The following is a 6000-nucleotide window of genomic DNA, read 5'->3' as shown; positions in this document are numbered from 1 at the left end:
TTACTCTTCAGGGCTTGTCATACCAGAATGTGGCACGTTGTTGCAATTATAAGCAATACCAAAATTGAATTGCAAGCTAGGTATAGTATTAGCAAGTGGGCTAGGAAGCTAGTTATCTAATCAACAAAATAAAGAAAAATCAAAGCATAAAGCTGGCGCTATACCGTATTTTCTTTTTCTTATTGTCAGCAAATCCCTCCAGTAATTGTGTTAAATTTTCTGACTTCCCCGCGTCTGTGGCTCAGCACCAAGCACATTCAAAACTTACTGACACATACAGTATACCGTACTTTAATTTTTCCTCAAACAGCTGGTCAATGTAGCTTTTATCAAACAAACAGGAGACAATAGCACATGTGTTGGGGACTATTTTCAGCAGCAGATTAATCCACATTTGGTGCTCTAGTGAGGATTTGGGGCGGAAGGACGGTGTGTGGGGGACTGATTCAAAATAAATTACAGTGTGTGTGTGTTGATGGTAATGAAGGAACATGTCACCCAGTGCAGCACTGTTGCTCAATGATCTATTTTTAATAGTTTTTGTACAACAATGGAGCTCTATGGCATGGAGGAATAAGCTTTGAAATCACACACAATACGTAAATCAATTAATTGATGGTTTTTGTCTTTCGTGGGATTTGTTGACAATAATAAATGTGTAGAATATTTGCCAGCATTATCTTTTGAGACAGATGAAGTGTTACATTAACACCAAACAGCAGCAACAACAAATTAACATGACAAATGAGAGCAGATCATTAATATGGGAATTACACAATAGGATTTTAAAAAAGGCCCGTCACAAAAAAAGGCTGTTGTCACTTAATGACAAGTGCTAATGTACAAACGCATGTATGCTAAACAATTCCTATTCATATTAGGAATATCAGATGAACTGGCGGTAAATACTAAAGCAATATACAGAAAAAGTAAGTGATTGTACAATTAGTAAATAATGCTTTAAACGTCTTAAAATAATAGTTTACCATTGAGGGAAATATTTCTCTTTTTTGTTGAGAGTTAGATGAGATGATTGATACCACTCTCAAGTCTCAAGAGCCAAGAGTCAATAAATTAATTATGGAACTAAGAGAGGGGGTTATAAAAAAAACTCATTGTAGTCCCCAATTTTCTGACTTGCTTGTGTTATTAAAGGCTCTGTACTCTAAAAAGCGGGGTATGCAGATGTTAACAACAACAGCCCTCACATCTAAGCTACTTCCGCTAAACAGTATTATGAGATACTTCCTTCTGTTCAAAGACCAAAAGCATAAAATTGCAGAAGAACTGCAGACATTTATAAAGTTGTGACACATGCTTTCAATTGACTTTGTTCCAGTCCTTCATATACTGTATGCCTGACTGTCTGAAAGCTCCACCTCTTCCCTTATGTATGCACCGACTCTTGTCTTGTGTTATTAATAAAACAAAGCAGAAACTCTTGTAAATTTACCATGTTAATCTCAAGAACCAGCAACCCTGTACGCATGATGAGTGGTTGACGATGGATGGATCTCAGAGAACTTCAGAGATTTTTCTCTGAATATTGCCCACCTGCCACGACTCCGTAGTTTCTTTTAAAAATATGCCTTCGTAAATTAGCCTAATTAAAAGGGCCCTTTTATAGTATATCTATGTCTTTGTGCTAAGCTAATTGCCTCAATCTTTTCATCTAACTCTCCGCAATTAGAAGAACAAAAGTATCCCAGAGTTATTTAAACCTCACTATTACAGACGGAGAGTCCGTACAAAGTTACGTTGTGTAATTTAATGGACAAGTGCAGCTATGAAAAACATTTCTCTTAAATATTTAGTTTAGTGTTTACAGCTTCCATGGAGCGCTGGATCAAGCAGGTACAGAATATGATACTGTCATTGTGTAAATTTAAGGAGAAAATTGGGCTCAAAAGCTCAAAACGTAAAGCTCACCCAGAAATATCTGACACATTTGAATTAAAGAGGTGGTATTATGCTAATTTCCAGGTTCAAAATCTTAATTAGGGGTTGTACCAGAGCAGGTTTACATGGTTAAATTTTCAAAAAACACCATATTTTTTGTGATACTGCACATTGCTGCAGCTCCACTTTTCACCCTGTGTTGATGCCTTCGTTTTAACTATGGAGTGATACATCTTGCCTCTACATGATCTTTGTTGGTTGTTGCACATGCTCAGTTCCTAGTTAAAGAATAGTAGCCAAGCAGAAGCAGAGAAGGGCGGGTCAGCGAGAAGCCGGTAAACAGCTTCGATTCAGCTGTACATGTTGCCGACCAGCTTGGCAACATGGACTGGAGCGAGAGTTTCAGAGTGGTGAGTTATTAATCTGTAACAAAAGTATCTTTCATCCATAAAGTTTTAACTGAGCTCTGTCTCTACATCACAGGAACAACTTTATGTCCACTGACTGCCTGGAGGGTAGCTAGTGTTTGGAAGGGAGAGGAGAGCTGTGTGCTGCAGCTCAGTGTTTTTCCACCGGTGATTTTGAGGGCGTGTCGGAGTAGCCGCTTGGCGAGCGTTATATGAACCGCGTTTAGCTTTCTTCCCTGTGTCGTCACAGGGAAGAAAGGGAAGCGGCTGGACTACAAACAAGCTGTTTTCAAGCAGTTCAGAGCAGAGTTTTCTGTGGGAGATGGGAACTTTGGACTTTGGGCTTTTTCACTTTGCAAACCGATTACATGCACAAAAAAAAGTAAATAACTTAATAAAGGATTGGGAGAAAGCCAAAAAGCAGAATACCACCTCTTTAAGAACAGAACAACTGCTTAAAAAGATGGATGAATGGAAGGACATGTGAAGGCAGCATCTCTCCCTCCAGCCGAAGTTAATGTTATGAGCTGGTCTCTCTGCAGCTGTTGGACAAACACAGGAGCTAACAGCAGATCTGTGGAGCGTAGCAGCCGTTAGCATCGATGCTGTTCCAGGCAGCGAGCCGTATACATCTGTCGCTGCAGTTGGACTTTCTCCTCAGCGCTGTGTGTGTTTGGCTGTTTGTTTGTTTGTTTGTCTGTTCTGTCTCTCAGCCACCTGTCACACGCAGTGATTTTACCTGGCGGTGAATGTCGCTGCTGGCCGAGCCGACACGAGTCCCTGCCTCGTCCTTTTCTGAGGAAGGTCACTTACTTTTTTTGTTGATATGAAACTAGTAAGTTTCCAGCTTTCCAAACTGTAAAATATTTGAAAGTTTGAAGGAGACCCTAAATGTTCCCAAAGACAGAAATACACATTTTCTACAAGGCTTGTTTTGGTATCGACTTGATGATGACAGGGAATCAACATCTGTCAAAAACTGAAAGCTGGCATCGACTGCCTGCTCTGACTGGTACTCTTTACTGATTCTTTAATGAGAAAGTTTAAAATTTCCTGAAATGTTTGCAATTTCTAGGTTGCATTTTATTTAGAAACAGGGTTCTGTAGAAAATTAGTTTAAAGTAAAAGAAATTGACAATTTCAATTTCAATTGCGTCAAACTGAGATGCTAACAGCTAGCCTAGTTAGCACTACACCAAGACAGTCTGTCTCTTAGATAAATATGTTTTCCAAGGACAAGTTAAAATTTAATGAAATTATGTATTTTAATTGTCATGTTTATATTGGATAACTTCTCAATTTAAGGACTGTCAGTTGTTATCTTTAGCGGTTCCCTGTAGAGTTTATGGCTCTATTGAGACGTTATTCTCTGAGTGGGTTCCTGTTTTTTTAAATACTAAAAAAATCAGCTTTGCAAAGGAAAAGAAATGCATTGAACACATTTGTTAGAGCTTAAGGACACACAATGTGTTCTGGTGAGTAACAGTGACTTTTGTTTGTTTAGAAGAAAACTCCACAGGGCACCTTCAAGTTTAAATGTGACAATGATGTTAATGTTGTTGTTAAGTCAGTGTTGCAAAAATGTGCCACATATGTGTATTTTAATCCTCCACTGAGCAAATGGACATCCTGTTTGAGAAGCCCAGGTGTTTTAGAAAATGAAGCCTTTTAAATAAACAAAACAAGAAATATATCTGCTGGGGTGTGTAAGGTGAAGATGTGTGTCTTACTTCTAGTAGGAAGAAATAGGCTTGAATGTCACAGACAGAAAATGTTGAGAGATGGTCTAAAATATTGTTTAGGCCTTTTATGATTATTGTTGACCAAAGAAAAGAGAATAATTCCATACTTATCCTTTAAAAGGTGTTGCACCTGAATCAGACACTCCAAATGTTTCAAAGGCTCCTTCAAATGCAGACAACTAGAGCAGACTTCTTTTTGCCTGAATCTGGAGGCCACTGTCATCGTGTATTCTTTGATCTGATATAATATCATTTCCATTTGACAAAACTGGTCATCAACGAGAACACGGCGTTAAAATGTTTCCTGTCATCACAGAATTTTATTTCCTTTTAGTGGTGCTGCTACACATGAGCCAACCATTGCCTCACAAAATATTCAAGGCCACTGGTTTGTCCCACACACATGTTGCCATGGTAGCAGTTGTAAACAGTCCTGTCTTGCCTGCTGTCCTCAGCAGGGGGCCGACAGTAACATCTGAGAATTTCTTGTTATTAAAAATGTAATTTATTTGAATGGCATTTGGTGCAGAGCTGTAGCTTCTGCCTCTAGTTGGTGTTTTAATAAAAACAGCCGCTGTGCTGATTGGCCAGTTTGTGCTGCCATTTTGATAAAAATGTTTCCCCATTATAAATCAGTGTTAATACAGAGGACACCAGAAACTGTTTCTGACAGACATACTACACCCTGTACTGGCTTTTCTAACATGTTCTCGGACGCATCATTCTGTTGTGATCGATTATTGATTAGTTATCTGTAAAGAAGGTGTGTTACCTGTGGAATCTTTAAGTCAGGTTGTGTAAAGAGAATCTGTGGATAAAATACTTGAGCTGACTCATCTTGAATTCAGTCTCAGGGTTTTGAAGCTGAAGTTGTTGATCTGCAGGCTGCTGCTGCCCTCCAGTGTTTCCTCTGATCAACACACACATCTTTCTGCTGCTCTGATGGACTGTCATCGTTTCCACAGCGTCATCATGCAACAAAGGGGAGATGATACCACTAGGCACCTGAATGGCCAACTTCTTACCAGTTTACACAAAAAGCTGTGCTAAAATACACAGTGCAACACATTAGGGGGGTTTTAATCGTGCAAGCCCAACAAGGCACACGGACTGTGTGGGTGTGGTTCATGTACGTGCGGCAGCGCAAAGTGCAAAATAGATTGGAGGGTGAGGTGAGTCATAAATACACTCTCAGCCAATCACATCAGCTCAGATGTGCTCATTAGCACAATCACAGGCAGCTCAACAAATAAAGGAGCAGCTTCTCCAGGTTATCATATTATTGTCTGGAAGGTGCAGAGCGGCACGGTGTGATCACAGCATCACAAATCTGCAGCCAGGGGCAGATGGTTTGATGATAATGACATCAATAAATCATTAAAAAAATTGTTAAAGTCATTTATGTAACCACATCCATACTTGCAATACTGATTTACCAGTGTTACTGCTTTTGAACACGTAAAATTGTTTAAAATTATTTTTTAATGCCATTTTAAACACAGTTTAGTAGTTTAGTTTGTTTTTCAATTTAATTAGTTTATATACATTTTAAGCATTATTCTGTTATTGCTGCACATTTGATCCAAGAATTTAATTTGCTCTTGTTGATGAAATCAGAAAACTGTCAGCAGGTTGACATTGCGCCAGAAACAGACGTGGTTCTAAAACCCAGTGTCGCTACAGCTGTGGTTGGACCTGGAGGTTGTAAACATCAGGTGAATTACAACTAAAGGGGGAAAAACATCCCAAAAAGAGGCTTTTATCTGTTCTCTTTTTGTCCACCGCCTGGCAGGAATTTTACCAAAACAATCAATAACTGTTGCCTGAGCTGAAGAAAACTACCAGAGTTTGTGTGTGGAGTCAAAACACATCTCAAAGAAACAGCCTATGGCAAACCTGCAGGCCAAAACCCCACCAGTAGTTTGAAGCTGTGGAAGTTAAACTTACATAAT

The sequence above is a fragment of the Micropterus salmoides genome, unplaced genomic scaffold (genome assembly GCF_014851395.1).
Source record: "Micropterus salmoides isolate LMB-PRFRI ecotype aquatic unplaced genomic scaffold, ASM1485139v1 Ms_hic_scaffold_5, whole genome shotgun sequence".
In the NCBI taxonomy this organism is placed as follows: Eukaryota; Metazoa; Chordata; class Actinopteri; order Centrarchiformes; family Centrarchidae; genus Micropterus; species Micropterus salmoides.
The sequence above is the reverse complement of the archived record's forward strand: the minus strand, read 5'-3'. Positions refer to the sequence as shown.